General features: G+C 52.7%; 1 long non-coding RNA gene across 1 annotated transcript; it reads right to left on the bottom strand.

Moving 5' to 3' along the window:
* Nucleotides 1-719: 719 nt before the first annotated feature.
* On the bottom strand, nt 720-9,284 carry LOC147002371 (uncharacterized). Its single transcript, XR_015048622.1, has 2 exons — nt 5,597-9,284; nt 720-1,851 (listed from the first exon to the last, which is right to left on the bottom strand). It is a non-coding gene; the product is annotated as an uncharacterized LOC147002371 (long non-coding RNA).
* Nucleotides 9,285-20,019: the final 10,735 nt, after the last annotated feature.

The raw sequence follows: 20,019 nt of genomic DNA on the forward strand, positions 1-20,019 counted from the left end.
CATTCTCATTCTCCGGTTCTTTATGTCCTTAGTTGTGTCTGACAGAGTCATTTGTTTAGGACCGTTCTCCCGGAAGCTGGGTGTGTGTGTGTATGTGTTGCCTCTGTGGGGCGCTATGGGAGCTGGCTGTGACTATGAGTGTGGCCATAGTTCATGGTGCGTTCCTTTGCTCCAGGGAGCCGATCGATCCGCCTCTCAGCCCTTCTGGCGCGGGCGCAGCCCTGGCATCTTGCCAGTTAGTGCATCCCGGCATAGGCAGAGTACATTCTTGTAACATACTCCCTCATGGAACTGGGGTGCCACATGCCAGTCAATATTGCCCCGCTAGGCCCAGTGGCTTCTTCATATCACACCTCAGACCAAAGCTCTTTTCCACAGATCCATCTCGTACACCCCAGGTCTGGGTTATCCTTCCCGGTCAAGCCACCCCCAAAGGACCCCAGGATCTTCAGGTCGCAACACCTACTGACCACAGAAATATATTTATACCTTCCTAGAAGCAGGTGGAGCAGGGTTGGGGATAGGTGCAATGCAGGTTAGGAGCCCAGGGTGTGGTAGATATAGTGGTGTAGCTGGTATCCCCAAACAACAGACACTGAAGGAGTTTGATTCAAGGTCAGCTTGGTCTACACAGAAACGCTGTCTCAAGAGAAATGAAAAAAGCCCGCGAACACACACATGTGGGAGGCGGGAATGAAGAGACTTCAGCCCTTAAGGAATGAGGCTGCGGAGCTTTTATTTAGTTGGAAAACAACATTCGATACAAGCTTCAACCCTGTTCTTCCACCCAAGCTTTGATTTGCCCCTGCCCAGGTTAGGGAGAGGACACTGTATGGTCTGGGAAGTGTAACTCAGCCCGTTCCAACTAGTCTGCATGCAGTCTCATTTGTGGGTAGTAGGCAACTTTTTAACTTCCAAGCCTGGAAATTACTTCAACAGGCCAATGGGGGGTGGGCATGGATCCGTTCATATCCTTTGAGGCCTGTGTGGACCTTGCTCCCTGCCTCGCTGTCACCAGCAGAAAGCTGCAGGCCCCATGGGATCTAGGCACACTGGATCAGGTCAGTGCCTTCTTGCGGAAGCGGGGAGTTGGTATTTAACCGTTAGAGGGCCTAAAGCAGCTTCCTCTTGGGTAACTGACTTCAAAGATGGTATGTATAAGGGGTGGTGCCTGAGCCCCACCAGAGTTAGGAGAAGAAGGGCTTCCAGGCCCTGAGGGGACAGAACTGGCTTTTAATGCAAGGATTACCCACCCATCCATCTGTTGTTTTGGGGAACCACAGAAATCTCAAGGTGGACACCCAGATGCAAGCTTAGAGGCTGAGCCTCCAGCAGACAACTGGGCTTAGGTTGGACTAATTACCCCATTGTTTCCAGGTCTCGCTCACGGCAGACATTCTGCAGGGTTGCCAGCTCCTAGGGGGCTGGACTCCTGTTCCTGCTGAACTGAGCCAGTGCACTGGAATCAACTGTTTCAGCTCAGTAGGCACAGGAGGCGGAGCCCGGGGAGAGGCAGAGCCCTGCCAGCCAGGAGGCAGAGCAGGGTGGGCAGCGGCGGCCTGAGGAGATGGGGTCCAGGGGGCGGAACTTAGCCACTGTGAACACGACTTTGCTGTGGACCTTGCTCACAAGCAGCTAAGCCCTGCTCCTCAGGCCAGTTGTCATGATGGGCTTCTCTGTTACCCAGTACCCAAGACACATCCTTGGCGACAGGAGCCCCCAAGGCAGAGCACAGGGTCAGTTGGAAATCCCTGGCAATGTGATTTGTGACTGGCATCAAATCCCATCCCCAGGAACCCCAGCCGTCCGAGGCACAGTGAGGGGACAGCAGGTGGGAGCGGAGTGTAGCACCTAAAGAGAAAAAGAAGAGAGAGTGAGATTGGAGCATTCCTGCTTGCCTACCTATCTTGATTTCAGGCAGGGTCTCACATAGCTGAGCACACAGTTTCTGAATGCACCAGTTCTTCCTGCCTCTACCTCTGGAGTCTAGGATGATAGGTTCACCTCACCACACCCAATTTAAGTGGTGCTGGGGACAGAATCTAAACTCAGCTTGCTGATCCACACCCTAGTCCTCCTCTGCTTCCAAGAGGGAAGAAGTGTTCCCAAAAAAGAGGAGCATCGATCGGTAGGAAGGTTGAAGCGAGGCTGCTGGATGCTGGGCACCCAGGAGTACCTCTACCCCAGCCCTACAAAGCTGGAGGTGCCTGAAGCCCTAATAGGCCAAAGGGGCTGCAGAGCCTTCCCAGCCGCTTCCCACTCTGCTTCTATCCCCACCCACAGCCCTGAGCCCAAAGCAGGCCAAATGGGGCCATGGAGAGGAAGCTGAGGGAGGTGGACGGTTGGAGGGAGGAAGTGACCTCACCCCAGCTGGCGCCACTTCCTAGAAGCCTGAAGGGTAGGAGGAAACTCCAGGGCCTCCCACCTCAGCCCTCTCCTCCCCAGCCAGCTCAGACATAACCCCACCCCACACCACACCACCCAGGGCCCAAGCAAGGAGAAGCAGGCCGATGCACCCCAACAATAACACCTCAGTAAAGTTTCCCCAAGGCCTTCCAAGCCTCAGTTTCCCCGTCTGTAAAGCAGACTACAACAGTTGGCAGTTGGTGGCTCACGTTTATCTCAGCATTGAGGAAACTGAGGCAGGAAGGCTGCCAAGAATCAAGTCAAAAGCCTGCTTAAGCTACATGATGAGTTTTAGGCCTAACTGGGCTACACTTTGAGACCCTAGTCTTAAAGAAAAAGAAGAAAAAACAAAAATAAAACAACAAAAACCCAAACCTTCTACTAGGAAGGCCAGTGAAAACTTACAGAGAAGGTATTTAGCACCCAGTACCAGGGCAAGCCACAAAATTTAGGGCCTACCCAATGTAGAATAGTGTCCTGGGTGCCAATTAAAGTTTTCAGGAGCCAGCAAGCCAGTCCAGCAAGTGAGCACATCTGCCATGGAGCCCAATGCCCTGAGCTCAAACCCCAAGAACCACAAAGAGGAAAAGCATACCGACCCTTGCAAGTTGTCCTCCGACCTCTGCACTTGTGAACACACACACACACAATTTTTAAAAATTGTTTTAAAGAATTTCAATGTTGGAGAGATGACAAGTTTCTTTCCCAGAACCTACATGACAAGCACAGCTATCTATAGCTCCAACGCTCCCCACTGGCCCCTGTGGGTACCAAGCATACATATGGTGCATAGACGTACGTGTAAGCAAACATTCACAAACAGACAATAAAAATAAACTTAAGAATGGTGGTGCACACTGTTAGTCCCAGCACTTGAAAGGCAAAGGAAAGCAAGAGCCAGGCCTTAGACAGTATTATCTCTAAGAGTTCAAGGCCAGCTTGGTCTGTGTAGGGAGTTTCAGACCATCCAGGGCTACATAGTGACACCTTGTTTCAGATAAAGAGCTGACTCAGTGGTTAAGAGTGGCTACTGCTCTTGCAGAGGGCAGAGTTTCTCAGCACCTGTCACAACTACCTGTAACTCCAGCTTCCGGGGATTTCACTCCCTCTTCTGGTGTCTGAGTGTACTGCACTGTCATGCACAAACCCACACAAAGACCAGACAACACACACACACACACACACACACACACACACGTCTTCTTTATAAAACATCAGGGTCTGCAGTGATAGGTCAATCAATAAAGTGGTCACCATGTAAGCACAAGGGCTTGTGTTGTCCCCAGGCATGGCAGTTCACACTTGTAATTCCAGAGCTGGGGAAGGGAAGCCACAAGATGCTCTAGGGCTCACCACCAGCCCGCCTCACCAGCGCCATGTCCCAGTAAGACACCTTCTCTGAGAAAACAAGGTTGGGGCTGGAGAGGTGACTCAGTGGTTAAGAGCATTTGTTGCTCTTTCAGAGGGCCTGGGTTGAGTTCCCTGCACCTACACAGTGGCTCACAACCACCTGGAACTCCAGTTCCAGGGGATTCTATGTCTTCCACTTTTTAGAACATCAGACACACACAATCCTGAGAAACTACACTTGACGTTGCACTCTGTACACGTACACACACACACACACACACATACACACACACACACACATACACACACACACACACACACACACAGAGGGGAGGAGAGTAGAATTTTCATGCCATGCACCAGGGCCAGGTCTTGTATAAGCCCTCAGTGGTGCATACCTGTTATTCCAGCTGTGAAGAGACAGAAGCAGGAAGGTATATGTGAGTTTGAGGCCAGCCTGGTCTACATATGAGACCCTTTTTAAAGGGGGGGGAGGAGAGGGAGGGAAAGGGCTTTGGCTATGGGGCACTCAGTTCTGGAGCTCATCAGCCTGCATGTGAGCTATGCAGCTTCTTTGCTGGTTGACTATGGGCAAAGAACACACATGCTCTGTGACAAAGTCTCTGTCTGCAAGATAGCAAGAATGAATCATTTCAGAGCTTGATATGATGTGACATGATAGCAGATTGCAGACGTGTAATCCCTATATCTAGGACAGGGGTAAAAAGATCTCAATTTAGAAGCAAGCCTGGGCTACCAAGACATGGTGTGTCTCAAAAGGAAAGGGCTAGAAATGGCTCAGGGGTAAAGAGCACTTGCTACGCTTCCGAGGGTTCCAGGTTCAATACCCAGCACCTACATGGTGGCTAACAACTATCTCCAACTTTAGTTTTAGGGAACCTGACACTTTTTTTCTGGACTCTGCAGACATACATGCAGACAAAACATCTGCACACAGAAATAATTTTTGTTTGGTTTGGTTTTGGTTTTGGTTTTTTGAGACAGGGTTTCTCTGTATAGCCCTGGCTATCCTTGGAACTCACTTTGTAGACCAGGCTGGCCTCGAACTCAGAAATCCACCTGCCTCTGACTACCAAGTGCTAGGATTAAAGGGGTGCACCACCACACCCAGCGAAATAACTTTTAATTAAAAAAAAAAAAAGCAACAAGGGGTAAGGCTCAATGGCAGCTGCTGGCCTAGCACACTGACTGGGCTTGGCTTTACCCCTAATACCATATCAAGGAAGTGTGGTGGTTATAAACCAGCACTCTGCAGGCATTAGCAGGTATGTCTCAGGAAGTTTAAAGCGAGCCTGGTCTACAGAGGAAGTTCCAGGACAGCCAGGACTACACAGAGAAAGCCTGTCTAGGAAAAACAAAATAAAAATAAAAACAAGAAATTTGTCTACAGAGCAAGCTGGAGGGCAACCTGGGATACATGAGACTCTAAAAAAGACAAGTTTAGGGCTGGAGAGATGGCTCAGCAGGTAAGAGCACTGATTGCCCTTCCGAAGGTCCTGAATTCAAATCCTAGCCACCACATGGTAGCCCACAACTATCCGTAATGAGATCTAACACCCTCTTCTGGTGTGTCTAAAGACAGCTACAGTGTACTTACATATAATAAATCTTAAAAAAAAAAAAAAAAAGACAAGTTCAGGGCTGGAAAGATGACTCAATAGTTTAGACTGCATATTGCTTTCAGAGAACCTGAATTTGGTTTCCCGGCTCACATGTGGCGCCCTCTTCTGGACTCTGTAGGCACCTACACATACATGCACATACCCAACACATACACAAAAGTAAAAAAATAAGTCTTAAAAAGAAAGAAAATCTCTACCTTCCAAGTAATTGGAAGAGTTTCCTGGGTGACATCAAGGACAGAAACATTCTGTCATACCAGGCAGTGACAGGCAGGACAGTGGATCTAACGTCTAGATCTGGCATCACTGATGTCTGAGGAATGAGGAATAAGGATTGAGATATACTGCTGTGTCTTCCCCAGTACACGCGTGCTTACACACACACACACACACACACACACACACACACACACACACACACAGAGTCTCTAGCCCCAATCCACCTCTGTCTCCTTGGGTTCTGGGGGCAGCCCAGGTCTGCAGGCTGACCAGCCTCCCCAGTCACCTCCGGAAGTGAGACAGCATATTCGTCCCAGGGACCAGAACGGGAAGGGCGGCCATTTGGCCAGGCTGGTTTCCTGTGGGGTTTCCCCTACAAAGAGCCCAAGGCTGCAGCCAAGGCCACTCCCATCCTCACACACACCAGAGGTCTGTGTCTGGCGTGGAGAGGGCATTACCACGCAGGTGTCCAGGAGCTGGGACACCCTGTACCAAGGATTGTGACTCTCAGTCTCACAGGGAGACTCAACGGGACAGAAGTCCTGGAGCTGGAGGGCTTGGGAAACAGGGCGGGTGGCCTTGGGCTGTGGCATCCCAGTCAGTTAAATTAGCACACACAGCCTTCAAGCCCTCGGCATCCCTGAAGGACCCACAGTGAACCCCAAGAAAGAACCAGGGCAGAGGCCCTCCGGCCGTCCCCAACCCTGATCCTCAAATACTTTCCACTCTCGCGAAGCAGCGAGGATCGGAAAATACCAAGGGCTGCAGGCTCCGCCCAGCTCCGCCCCCGCCCCAGCCACCAGCGCTCGCTAATGGCCCACTCTTCCCAGGAGCTGGGCGGCTGGGTTGGGGCCAACCCGACCTGCGGCACAGATGCCTGCCCTCCACGTCCGTCCCCACGCAGGAACCAGACAACCCGCCCGGGTTGGGGGGCTGGGCATAGGCAAGTGGGTGGGCCTAGTGCCTAGCCGCGAGTGGAGGGGGCGCAGGAAGGGGTGAGGGAGGGCTGAATCACTTGGTATAAATAGGCAAAGACGACAGCCACGTCCCACCCTCGCTGCCCGCCAGCCACACAGTCCAACAACCAGATCCCCCACTCCATTCCTTAACATTCTGTTTGCCGTGCTGGGTTCCCCTCAAGCCAATCAGTGCTCCCAGGGTGAAGTTCATCTCAGGTCCTGGCCTGGCCTGGGACAGGAGATAGGAGCGCTGACCTCCATCACCCACCGTCTTCTGGAAGGCTTGGCTCACTCCCTTAACTCCGCAAAACTTCCAGGAACCAGCCAGGCATTGTGAGGCGTGTCTGTCAGTCTACCATTCAGGAGGCTGAGCCAGGAGGACTGCTATGTGTTCAAGACCGCGGTAGGCTATGAAATGAGACTGTCTCAACCCCCAAAGTTGACTGTGGGTAGAGAGTGCTTGGCTATTTTGCTGGAAGCATGGAGTCAGCAGGTCCCATCTTAAAGCACAAACCCTTCATCATGGTGCACACAAGTAATCCTGGCATTCAGGAGGTGGAGGCTTAAGGACCAGGAGTTCAAGGACATCCTGGACTACTTATCCAGTTCTAGGCCAGCATGGACTACATTACATTAGATCATGCCTCAAAAAAATTTTATTAATAGATCGATAATTATTATTATTCCCAGGCCCAAAGCTTAGGGTTCCAGAGCCCCAAATGTACACAGGAGACAAAAGGGAGGTATCACCGGGCATCCCAGATTTGCTCCCCTGAGTCCCTCAAGGCCCATGTGCCCATCCTGCCACCCAGCCCTGCTCTGCCCAGGGCCACAGCTCAGTAGCCACACCCAGGGTGGCGCCAGTTCTAGCTCCAGCAGCCTGAGGCAAGGCGCCGCTCGAGTGTGACTCAGCCATGCCCGGCATGATGCTGTCCTTCCCTACCCAAGAATTCTCACGCCCACGCCACCACCCTCAATCCTTCCCCATGGCCAGTTAGGAAGACACACCTCCATGTCCACTGAGGACATTCAACACAGGATATGAGGAGACCTCAGCACCCTATGGGAGACTAGAGAGTGTGCTCTGTTCCACTGCATCTCCAAAAGTTCCCATTCACCGATGGAAAAACTGAGGCGGCGGAGACAATCCCAGGAATGTCTACACTCTCTCCATAAAGACAAGGCCACCTGAGCTGGAGTTGGTGGCCCATGCCGATAACCCCAGCACTTGAGAGTTGCAGGAAAGAGAATGCCGAGCTCAAGTCCGCCGTTAGTTTCATGGCAAGTTTGAGGCTAGCCCAGACTACAAGAAACCCTGTCTCTGTCAACTAAACAGGAGGCAGAGATGTAGCTCAAAGAGTGGCGTGCTCGCCTGGCATGCCCAGGGCCGGAATTCAATCACCAGGACTGTGGAAGCCAGGGATGGTGCAGTACCACCACTCAGGTGCGGAGACAGGAGTATCAGAAATTTGAGGCTAGCCTGGGTTACATCAGACTCAGAAAACAAAAGTAACTAGCCTGATGCTGCTATGGGAACAGGGTAGGTATGGTGCTGCATCTTGTCATGCCAGCACTCAGGAAGCTGAGGCAGGAGTGTCACAGCGAGTCCTATGCCAACCTCAGCCACATCAGCTCTAAGTTGGCCTGTGCTCCACTGAGCCCCTCCTGGTCTCACACAGGCCTGTTGCGGGGAAGTGCAGAAGGACAGGGCTAGCTGGGGCCTGCTGGGAACATCTGGCCTCTACTTACAACAGGCATAGGGTGGCCCATGGCATGGGGGTGCCTCGTGGGGCATCTGCCTTGGCTGCCTTTCTCCAGCAAGTAAAAATCTGCCAAGCTCAGAGGCCGGGCCAGCTCAGACAGGCCCGACCCCCTGGACACGCCCTGTCACGCATATGCGCCGCGTGCCAGCCCTGGGCTGGGCCCACAGCTATTTTAAGGCCCCCTGCTAGGTCCTCAAGCAAGGCCTGTCCAGTCGAGGGGCCTTAGGGATGCACTTAGGGACCCCCTCCCCCTGCAAGGACAGAGAGCTATGATGCTCCTCAGGGTATGGGCCCAGTGAAGGATCCTCCCTTCCCAGCACTGTGGTGGTGTGAACACATGTGCCCAGGCTGGCCCAGGCACAGTGCGTGGGTGAGCGGCCAGGGTGAGCCCGCATCACCTCGCCTGGAAGCCTGCGCACCTGCCGGGCGTGCCGGCTTTAAGCTGGGCTGGCTGGGGCAGCCTCAGGGCCAGGGTGGTCCAGCCCCCAGACTTACCTTCTCAGGCCACCCTGCCAGAGGCGGGCAGCTGCTGCTGGCTGGGAAGGGGACAGGTACAGGGAGCCAAGGCACTTCCTAGACACTCAAATGGTCAGTGGGGCCTGGCCAGGCTGGAAGGTCACGCACAGCTGAGGGGTTCGGTGGCCTGCGAATCTAGAGGTCAGCCTGGGGCTAGCACAAGACAGCAGGAGGCCTCTCGTCAAGACCAAGGGCTGTGGCCTCGGCGCTGCACCACGCCGGGGTCAGGCCTTCGGCCCCGTAAGTCTACCTGCTGTTGCCCGCAGCCAGATCCAGTGCTTGCCTCCCGGGACAGGCGGTCACGGCCACCTCTCTGCTCCCCGGGCCGCGCGGGAAAGTTGTCGCCGCCCGCGCCCCGCGAGTCTCTCCCGAGTCGGACCCCAATTCCCCGCGGGGGAGGGGAGCCGGGCTGCGCGCGGGCGAGACGACGCCGGCCGCGCCCCACCCCGCCGGCCGGCCCAGATCGCCTTTAAAACCTCCGCGTCTCCTCCCCCCACGGCCGGGCAGGGGGCGGGCGCGGGGCGGGGCGGGCGCCGCCGTCATGTGCCCCCGAGGCGGCCCGCCCCACGCTCACTCGTCTGTCCCCCAACTCAGGCCCAACTTTCTCCATATCCGGAATGGGCATGGGCATGGGTACTCTGTGGGGAGGAGGGGTCCTGCCAAACAGGAATCTTCACTTCTACTGCACCTTCTCCAGTCTTGGAAGTCCCTCCTTTTATCTCACCCAATCCTCTCTTGCTGCTGTGGACAAGACTTTCTGATTCTAGGCTAGGTGACCCCTGAGTCTGCGCCCCTCCCCTTTCCAGGCTTCCCGGCAACCCTCCCCCAACCACCCACCGGGGACCTCTGGGAGACTCCACAGCTACGGGTATATCCCTGAGAAAGAGCCCCCTCCCCCAACTCCATCCTTCCCTTTTTCTGTGCATGTCTCTCCCTCTTCATCCTTAGGCCTCCCCTCCACCATCAGGAACACGGTGGTATTGTTCCCCTGGACGGGGCCCTGCCTCAGGGCCTGGCCTGGTGCCCAGGTAGGGGGCCGGGAACAAAACCCAGCCAAGGAGGGGCAGGGTGCCCTCTGTGGCCACGCCAACCTCCTTGGGCATGTTGGACTGCTACTTGGCCCTCTATAGGGCAGAACAGAGGCGGGTGGACCCCAGCCCACACTGAACACCATCTTTCTGCACAGCACGGGCCAGGGCCTTCCCAGAACTGGGTGGCTATTGCTCTCGGGGCAGTTTTTCCCAACCACTCCCAACATTTCCATATACTGCCACGGAGTCCCCATCCTGTGGGTGAGAAGGGGACGCCTCCCCTTTGAATAAGACTAGGGGAGAGGGGTGACCTGACACATGCCAGGTAGAGCACTGGAGGGACCTGTGGTCTCTGGTCACTTCTCCAGCTAAGGACCCAACCCGCTAGTGATTTAGTTCGGCACTCTCTCGAACTTTGGTGTGAGTGTGGGATGAAGCCATACCAAGTCATCACCCCAGAGGCCCAAGTCTTGGGGATTCTGCAGCTTCCTTCCCATGTGGGGCCCAACAGGCAGGCTGGCCCAGAGTGCAAGATCTGACAGGTTAGGGCAGGAGGGGAAGGAGGCCCACCCCGTTGGGGCCCCAGGGGAGGATTTGGAGTGGCACAGAATTCTCCAACTCAGGGCAAGCCCTGGAAGATGAGAGAGACGGCCTCATGGCCCCCTGAGCACTTTAAATGAGGACAAAAAAGTTAGGTTCTGAGCTTGTTAGCCCAGCACTTCAGAGGCTGAGGCAGGAGAATCACAGGTTGAAGGCTAGCCCATGCTGCAGAGTATGATCCTGTCTAGAAGGTAGAAGCAGCAGGGTCAGGAGTTCAAAGACATCCTTGGGCTATTTGGTGAGTTTGAGGGTAGCTTGGACTCTATGAGACCATGCCTCAAAAATTGAAAGAAAAAGATATATAAAGGCAGAGAATTAGAGAAAGGGAGGAAGAAAGGCAGAGAGACAAACAGAGCACACAAGTCCAAGACCTGTGTACACACCAGCGTTCACTCCGGCTCAAGCCAATCTCGGGGGGGGGGGTGCCCTCTCTGTGCCCCTCAGAGACCTCATCACCCTGCCCTCAGACACAGAGTGCCAACACCTCATCTGTTTTGTGTAGACACTTTATTTTTCATTCCATTTTGCTTTGTTGAGACAGTCTGTGTAGCCCAGGCTCTACTGGTTAAGACTCATGAGCCTCCTGCCTCAGTTTCCCCAACACTGCAATGACAGACCTGCACCATCACATGTGGCCTGGAAACATCCATTCACCAGTGAGTGAACTGATGCCGCGTTTAGCTCAGGCAACAGCTTGCAGACCCTGGTGACTGCCCTGACCCTCATTATCTGTCCCAGGGTAGCTGCCCTAGCACCAAGAGAAGAGCCAGCAGGATCTCAGCTCACTAAACTTAGCTATTGACTTTTTGATCATGGAAGAAAATGGGGAGGCCTAGGACAGGGTGAGACCATATTGTGTAGGTACACATACACACACACACACACACACTACACACACACACAGAGCTGGTTCTGTCATGCTCTGCCCCACAGGAAGTGGAACATCTTAGATCCCACCAGCACCAGGTTGGTGGAGTGGGGGAGGGCTGTGTCAAGGGACCCTGTTAGGTCTGAAGGTCGCCCCACAGGTCACCCGGGCACACACGTAGAGCGCCCCGGGCCCCATGGCAACGCAGCACAGAGACATCAAACAGGGAGGCCCCACGTCACTGCGGTTAGGGAGGCTCCTCCCCACTGGCTGGCGGCTAGCTCCTCAGGCCGTCAGGCAGCCCGCCTCCTGTCGCCGTGGCGACCGACTGTGTTGTGGACTGTCCCGGGCCCACCAGATCCCTGCCCCCTCGCTGGGGCACTGCCGCTCCCCCGCATCCGGGGAGGGCGCCCAGCTCTGTCATTCAGCTGCCGGTATGGGGCCTAGTGTAGGGCAGTATAGCCTGCCATTTGCCACTTAGAGGGGTCCCCTGGAGATGAACAGTGTTGCCAGAGTCCCTACAGGGTTGGGTTGCCATTCATGGCCCCAAGGTGGGTAGTTACCAGGGCGCTGTTGAGGTGGGTGACACAAGAGTGGCCTCAAGGATAGGTAGCTACCAGTTGGGATAGGTGACACACAGGAGTGGCCCCGGGGATGAGTAGTTACCAGGGCGCTGTTGAGGTGGGTGACACAGGGGTGACCCCAGGATGGGTAGTTACCAGGGCGCTGTTGAGGTGGGTGACACAGGGGTGACCCCAGGATGGGTAGTTACCAGAGCGAGCGCTGTTGAGGTGGGTGACACACAGGAGTGACCCCAGGATGAGTAGTTACCAGGGCCTGTTAGGGTTGGGTTGCCAAGGCATTCTTGGGTTGGGTGACACAGGAATGGCCTATGGGATAGGTAGTTACCAGGGCGCTGTTGGGTGGGTGACATAGGAGTGGCCCCAGACCTAGCCCAGCACCAGGACTAACGTGAAGCCCGGGCAGGGGGAAGGAGGGAGTAAGCGGCTTAAGATGTCAAATTTCATTGTGTGCGGCTGTGAGGCGCTGGAGCGCACAGGGTTAAAGAGCGCCTTTCTCGGGGTCTCCCCTCCTCAACACCCCCTCCCTTCCGGGGGATTTCGGGCCCCAGCCCCTCTGACGTCAGTGGGGTTGCTATGGCAACCGCCCGACTTTCCCAAATAAAATTACTGCGGGCGAGCAAAGTTTCCTGGAGTCGGCTGCGGAGTAAACAATGGCAGGGGCGGGGCTCGGCGCGGGGGTCCCGAGGCTGGAGCTGGGGATCCCTGTCCCAGGCCTCTGGGAGATGGGTCCGGACAAGGGAACTGAGCGGACGCCCGGGCCGCTCCCACGCGTGCACTTCCTGTCGCCGGCTGCCGGAGGAGGTAAAACAAGCGAGCAGGCAACAACCGGAGCAGGGACAGGGAGGACCAGGCTCGCCGTACCCGCCAAACCCATCACCCACGTACTTAAAAACTAGTGATAACCCGTTTCTCACTCTCGGGCCTCACCTAACCTGTAAAATGGGAACAGATTCGCTTCCATTGGCTGCTGCCAGGTTCAGGGAGGGACCCCAGGTTTTGGCCAAAGCCAATTAAATGACTTTAGCTCCTGGGCTTGATACCCGCCTCCCAAGTGGGGTATCCAGACCACAAAGCATGTAGATGCATTTGATCTGAAAGTACAGGGCTGCCGGGCGGTGGTGACGCACGCCTTTAATCCCAGCAGTTGGGAGGCAGAGGCAGGCGGATTTGTGAGTTCGAGGCCAGCCTGGTCTACAAAGTGAGTTCCAGGACAGCCAGGGCTATACAGAGAAACCCTGTCTCGAAAAACCAAAAAAAAAAAAAGAAAGAAAGTACAGGGTGGAATTTTTGTTTCGCTGGTCTGGAAGGGCATGTTTGGAAGCTAGCATCTCCTGATGTAGCCCAGGCTGGAACTCTGTACAGTACATAGCTTAGATTCCCTTAAAACCTCTGGTAATCATCCTTAGCCTTCCAAGTGGTGGAATTACAGGCCCAGCCAAACTATCGTTTTAGGATAGCTTTTTTTAAAAATTACGTATGTAAATGTGAGTTTGACCCAAGCATTTAATTCCAGCACTTGGGAAGCAGAGGCAAGCTGATCTCTAAGTTCAAGACCAGCCTGGTCTACAGAGCTACATCATGGATCTATTTTGAAGAAACAACAATAACAACAAAATATGTAACTATGTCTCCTGTAATATACTAAACAAACACAAAAAGTTATACTAAGGGCTGGAGAGATGGCTCAGTGGTTAAGAGCACTGATTGCCCTTCCAGAGGTCCTGAGTTCAAGTCCCACCAACTACATGATGGCTCACAACCTTCTGTAATAAAAACTGATGCCCTCTTCTGGTGTGTCTGAAGACAGCGGCAATGTACAAATATACATAAAATAAAGAAATAAATCTTTTTTAAAGTTATGCTAAACCAATTCACTCTGAATCCTAAATTCAGATGTAACTGGAAGAGCTTTTTGTGTTATTTTAATTGTAATTAATGTAGTTTTTGAGACAGGGTCTCACTATGTAAACTTGGCTCTTCTGGAACTCACTCTGTAGATGAGACTGGCCTTGAACTTCAGAGGTCCACCTGCACCTATGCCTCCTAAGTGCTGACATTAAAGGTGTGCACCACCATACCCACCATGAACTTTTCTTTAATTCATTCATTCATTCATTTCTTTCTTTTTTTCTTTTCTTTCTTTCTTTTCTTTCTTTTTTTTTTTTTTTTTTTTTTTTTGAGACAGGGTTTCTCTGTATAGCCCTGGCTGTCCTGGAACTCACTGCAGGCTGGCCTCGAACTCAGAAATCTGCTTGCCTCTGCCTCCCAAGTGCTGGGATTAAAAGGCATGTGCCACCACTACCCGGCTTACATTAATTTCTTTAGGTTTTTCAAAACTGGATTTCTCCATGTAACCCAGCAGTGGAACTCATTCTGTTGACCAGGCTGACCTTGAACTCACAAAGATCCTCCTGCCTCTGCCTCCTGAGTGATGGGATCAAGAGAGTGTGCCACCACCACCTGGCCCAGAATTCATTTTTTTTTTTAAGTCTATTTTATTGCCAGGCAGAGGTGTCACACACCTTTAATCCCCAGCACTTAGGAGGCAGAGGCAGGAGAATCTTTGTGAGTTCAAGGCCAGCCTGGTCTATAGAGCAAATTTTAGGACAGCCAGAACTACAGAGAGACACTTTCAAAAAAAAAAAAAAACAAAAAACAAAAAACAAAACAAAACAAACATATGTATACACACACTCATATATGTATATCTGTATGTGTGTGTATATAGTGTGTGTATGAATGTGTGTGTGTATGTCTATGTGTGCAGGGGCAAGTGGAGGCTAGAAGAACCTCTGATTCTCTAGAACTGCAGTTACAGCTGGCTTTGCTCTCACAGGTGGGTGCTTGGATCCCTGGCACCCCAACAATGTGCAACTTCCTGCTCCCCACCTGATCCCTTCTGCCCTTCTCAAGAAAACCTGTGGGATCTACTTATGGTTCTCTTCTCCCCCAGCCCCCTCTCTAGTTCTGCTTCTCCAGCTGTCTCTCCCCCTCCCCCTCCCCCCCATTGTTCTCCCACCTGCTCCTCAGCCCCACCCTCTTTCACACCTCTGCCCTGGCGGCTACCAGGGTTTTATTGTAATGCTGGTTTTTGGGTGTTGTGGCCATGCTTTGAGACAGGATCTCATGTCCCCCAGGCTGGCCTCAGACAGGGATAGTCTTGAACTTCTGACCCTCCTGCCTCCATCTTCTGACTGCATCTACAGGCAGTGCGCACAAGGCTCTGTGCATACCATGCAAGCCCTCTGTCAACGGAGCCACATCTCAGCCCTGCCTTGGCTTCCCAGATTCTGGGGTTACAGGTGAACACCACCGTGGACTAACTAAACATTACTTTTTATTTGAAGTGGAAGTTGAGACAAGGCTTTGCTGTGTAGTTTAGGCATGATGCAACTCACTAGACAGCTAAGGCTGGCCTTAAACTTGAAGCAATCTTCCTGCCTTGGCCTCCCAGAGTGACTGGATCACAGGCATGCACCACCATGGTGTAGCTGAATATTTTTTCATTTCTTTTTTTTTTTTTTTAAAGATTTTGGTTTTTGGGGGGTTTTGTTTTGTTTGTTTTTGAATATATGTGGTGCTGGAGAGATGGCTCTGGGTTAAGAGCCTGTAGTTCCAATCCCTGGGGATCGGGACATACTCTCTGACTTCCACACGGGATGTACAAACATACATACATGCAAGCAAAACACTCATGCACATAAATAAATCTAAAATTTAGAAATTAAGATTGAAGCCGGGCGTGGTGGCGCACGCCTTTAATCCCAGCACTCGGGAGGCAGAGGCAGGCGGATTTCTGAGTTCGAGGCCAGCCTGGTCTACAAAGTGAGTGCCAGGACAGCCAGGGCTACACAGAGAAACCCTGTCTCGAAAAACCAAAAAAAAAAAAAAAAAAAAAGAAATTAAGATTGAGTATGTGGGCAGGAGTATTACACATGAATGCAGTTCCCTTAAAGGCCAGAAGGGGGCATCACATCCCTTGGAAGTGGAGCTACAAGTGGTTGTGAGCCACCAGTCCTAAGTGCAGGGAACTGTTCTCAGATCCCCCGTGAAAGTAACAGATGTTCCTAGCTACTGAGCCATCTCTTCTCAGGCAGTGGTGATGTCCCTACAGAAGGTCAGGTGAGTCATGACTATTATGGGGTGCTGGAAGCCTGAAGTAAGGGGGTTGACGCTGGCTCTCAGAGAGCCCGTTCTCTGTCTCCTCAGAGAAAGTGGCATAGGAAGTATTTAACTGTCTGTGTCCAGAGCTCAAAAGCAATACCCAGTTCCAGTGTGGACTTGGCTTTCACGCCCCCACACTAGAAGATTCCAGACCTAACAGTTCTCAAATCACCTACCTGGGTCCAGTCCTGCATCCCCAGGAGATGCTAATGCTTTAAGGCTGTCTTTCATTTCAAACCAGGAAGGTTCAGGCCCATCACCGGGGATGTAGTAAACAATACGTTAGCTCGTGAGGCAAACAGAATGGCTCAGGTGTGTAATCCCAAACCCAGTGGAGGCTGGTAAGCAGGAGTTGGAAGTCATCCTTGGCTACATAATGAGTTCCAGGTTAGCCTGTAATACAAGAAATCCTGTCTAACCAAGCAACCTCCACTCCCCTCCCCTCTTCAAAAAAAAAAAAAAAAATCAAGAACAATACTTATTAATGACAGATGTCAAACACCTGCCTCGATCCTGGAAGTTTAGCAGTTTAGCAGAAATAGAAATGCCCCTGTGGCAGACTTTGGACTGCAATCCCTATCCAAGCCGGCTGCTTATAGGAGAGCCGCTTTGACTCTTGAGAGTCCAGTTCCCATCTGCCTTTCACGGGCATACAGGGGTGAGTCTAGTTCTCAACTCGATTGTTCTCACACTGGAACCGGAACACAGAAGTCTCCCTTAACCTTCAGCACATATCGATACTGCAGGCCCGATCTGAACCCCGACGTGGGGAAAATCATCAGGGGAGCGTCCCTGCCAGACTCCTGTCAGGGCTAGGAGGCTCGAACCCCGGCCGAAGGATGCTGGCGGCGGCCGTTGCCGTGCAACACGATGTTTGTTGGCGCGGGGGCGGGGCGGGCGGTGACTCATCGCGGCGTGACGCGGACGGGCGGGCGCCGGGCGGGCTGGCCTGCAGCCCAGGGCTGGCGGCGACGAGAGGACTGAGGCGGGGGCGCAGCCGGGCAGGCCTGGGCTTTGGGCTGCTGCCTCAGTTTACCTTTTACATGAGTAAAATGGAGGACTCGTTTTTAGGAGTAACCTGCTCTGGTGCCTCCACGGACCACTTAGAATCTATCGCCTGCACAAAGTTCTTGCAGCCTCAGTTTCTCCATTTATTATAAAGGAGGCAGGAAGAAGCTACCTCCGGACCGGTTTGAGAATTCCATGTATCAAAAGTGAGTCAAAGGCTAGCACACCCCAAGAGCCCAGCCCGTCGCCACAAGGAGGGGCAGGGTGTAGGTGCCGTCTATGGTTGTACCCGGCTACACAAGGCAGGCAGAGCAACGTGGGCACTCCCAAAAGTGAGTGTGGGTCATAGGCTGGAGTAGTTGCCACAAAAGTGACTGTAGAGGACACTTGTGGAAGCTGGAGCCGGCAGCACCTGCTGCGGGTGGCGTCCGGCGGGGGCCTGGGCATGAGTCATTGCCCAGCAATGAGGCTGAGTCACAGGGCGGGGTCCTCCGGCACCTCCCCCATCAGCCGCTCCTACAAAGGACCTTTGAGAAGAGTCCTCATCCCCACCCAACCCCAAGGCCCTCTCTGGTCTTAGTTGTGGGACCAACGCTGTCCCCAGGAGCCTGGCCTGGGCCTGGGCCTGGGTATCTGTCATATGTGAAAAGTCACCATCCATGGCCTGGCATCCACAAGGAGGGGGGCTTCCTGGTCCCTGAGTCACTGCCAGGATAGCAGAGGATAATTTTCTCAGGCCCCACGCACACAACAGGCTAATTGAGTCAGGCTGTCTAATGCCGGCTAGGAAAGCAGATGAGATGAGCGAGGCTTCTCCCTGTTTTTCAGGACCACTCCAGCCTCAGACCTTGGAGCCTTCTCAGGCATGACACAGACAAGTATACCAGGCTGGGGACACCCAGAAGCCTCCACATGGGTGCAAGATTTAAGAAGGGGCCAGGTATAGGGGCACATACCTTTAGTCTTAGTATTAGTCCTAGTACTCAGGCAAGCCGCTCTCCCTTTGTTCGAAGCCAGCCTGATTTACATATTGAGTGCCAAGCCTGCCAGGGCTGTAAAATGAGATTCCAGATTCCCGATTCCCCGCGGGGTGCCTGGAGAGAGCATCAGCCTCTCTTCTTCCAGAGAACCTAGGTTCACTTCCTAGCACCCACATGGCTGCTCACAGCCATCCAGGGTTCCAGCTCCAGAGACTCAAATCGTTTTCTTAGACATGCACGCTGGCAAAACACCCACACATAAAAAATACATAAATAGAATTTTAAAAGAGATTTAATAAAACATAAAGGAAAGTTAACAAGGTGGATTTTTGGTTTGTTTTGTTTATGGCTGGGCATAGTAACACATTTTTAATCCACTTGGGAGGCAGAGGCAGGTGGGTCTCTGTGAGTTCAAGGCCAGCCTGGTCTAATAGTTCTAGGACCAAGGCTGGCTACATAGACAGAAGGGCAGGGGCACAAAGAGGCGGAAGGGAGTGTTTATTTTATGTGTATTGGAACTTTTCTGCATGAGCTGAACTCAGGACCTCTAGAAGAGCTCATGTTCTTAATTGCCAAGTCATGTCTCCAGCCCCAACCAAGGTGTTCTTAAACTGGGTCTGTGGCAACAAAACTGTTGTAAACAAAAGCTGTATGGGAGTAAAATTCATGCTGGTCTGAACCTTTATTCCAGCACTGGGGAGGCAGAGGCCAGCCTGGTCTGCATACCCAGCTCTAGGCTAGTCAGGGCTACACAGAAAGACCCCGGCCTTTAAAAAAAAAAAGGTTGCTTGTCATCACTATATTCCCAGTACCACAGGGTGGGAAGAGAGTACTGGCTCCCAAAAGTTCCCTCTGACCTCCAACCTCCACTTACGTTCCTTGACGTGCCGCGTGTACCCACCAATAAATTAAACAACAGTTCGCACAGCACCAAGTTGATAATTAGTGTGTTGAGATGGACTAGAACATACAGATGCTGGCAGAGCATCACCACACCTTGTGTTATTTATTAGTTTATTTGGTTGCTGGTGAGGCTTAAGAACAAAAACTGTTCTTACAGAGGACCCAGCTCTGCCCCCAGCACCCAAGACCCTCAGCTTACAGTAGCCTATAGCTCCATCTCCAAGGGCTCTGCTACCCTCTTCTGGCCTCCAGGGGCACTGTATTCATTTTTACTCACCTCTCTGTGTACATATAATTTATTTGTACATATAAAAATATTTGCTGAAAGTTGTGGCGCACGCCTTTAATGCCGGCACTTGGGAGGCAGAGGCAGGTGGATCTCCGTGAGTTCAAGGCTTGGTCTATGTAGGGAGATCCAGGACAGCCAAAGCTATACAGAGAAAATCCTGTCTGAAGAAGAAAAACAAAACAAAACAAAAAACCAAAAACAAACAAAAAAAGAAAAGAGGAAACTTTTGAGACTAGCTTTTCCCAGGCTGGCCTAAAACTCACTTTTTAGTCCAGATTGACTCTGAACTTGGAAGCCTCCCGCCTCGGCCTCCCTAGCAGCTGGGATCCTGGGCAGGCACTAACGCCTGGCATGGCGTGGCGTGTGTGCTTTTATGTGGAAAGGGAAATGGAGCAGTTCTTAGGCAAGAGGCACTGACGTGAAAGGGTGGAGTCACAGTCAAATCCCTGGGTTCCATCCCCACCCCCACGGAAGGAAGGGAGGGAGGGAGAGAAATCCCCAAGGAAGCCAGCACTAAAGTTTCCAGTGAGGACAGGATGTGAGGCAGCACCAAGGAGCCACAGGAGGAGGACGGATGGGACCCTAAGGCTTGAGCTTGCTAGGCCTGTTGCCACTGGCCATGCAATCACCAATTGCTTGAAATTCAGCTGGACATTTTAGGGGCTCAAGAGTTAGAGGTAAGCCTGCCTCCCACAGGAAAAGACTTTCTCAAGAACATAAACTGATCACCCTTTGG

This window comes from Mus caroli, unplaced genomic scaffold, assembly GCF_978045245.1.
Source record: "Mus caroli unplaced genomic scaffold, Mus_caroli_1 scaffold_10, whole genome shotgun sequence".
Lineage (NCBI taxonomy): Eukaryota > Metazoa > Chordata > Mammalia > Rodentia > Muridae > Mus > Mus caroli.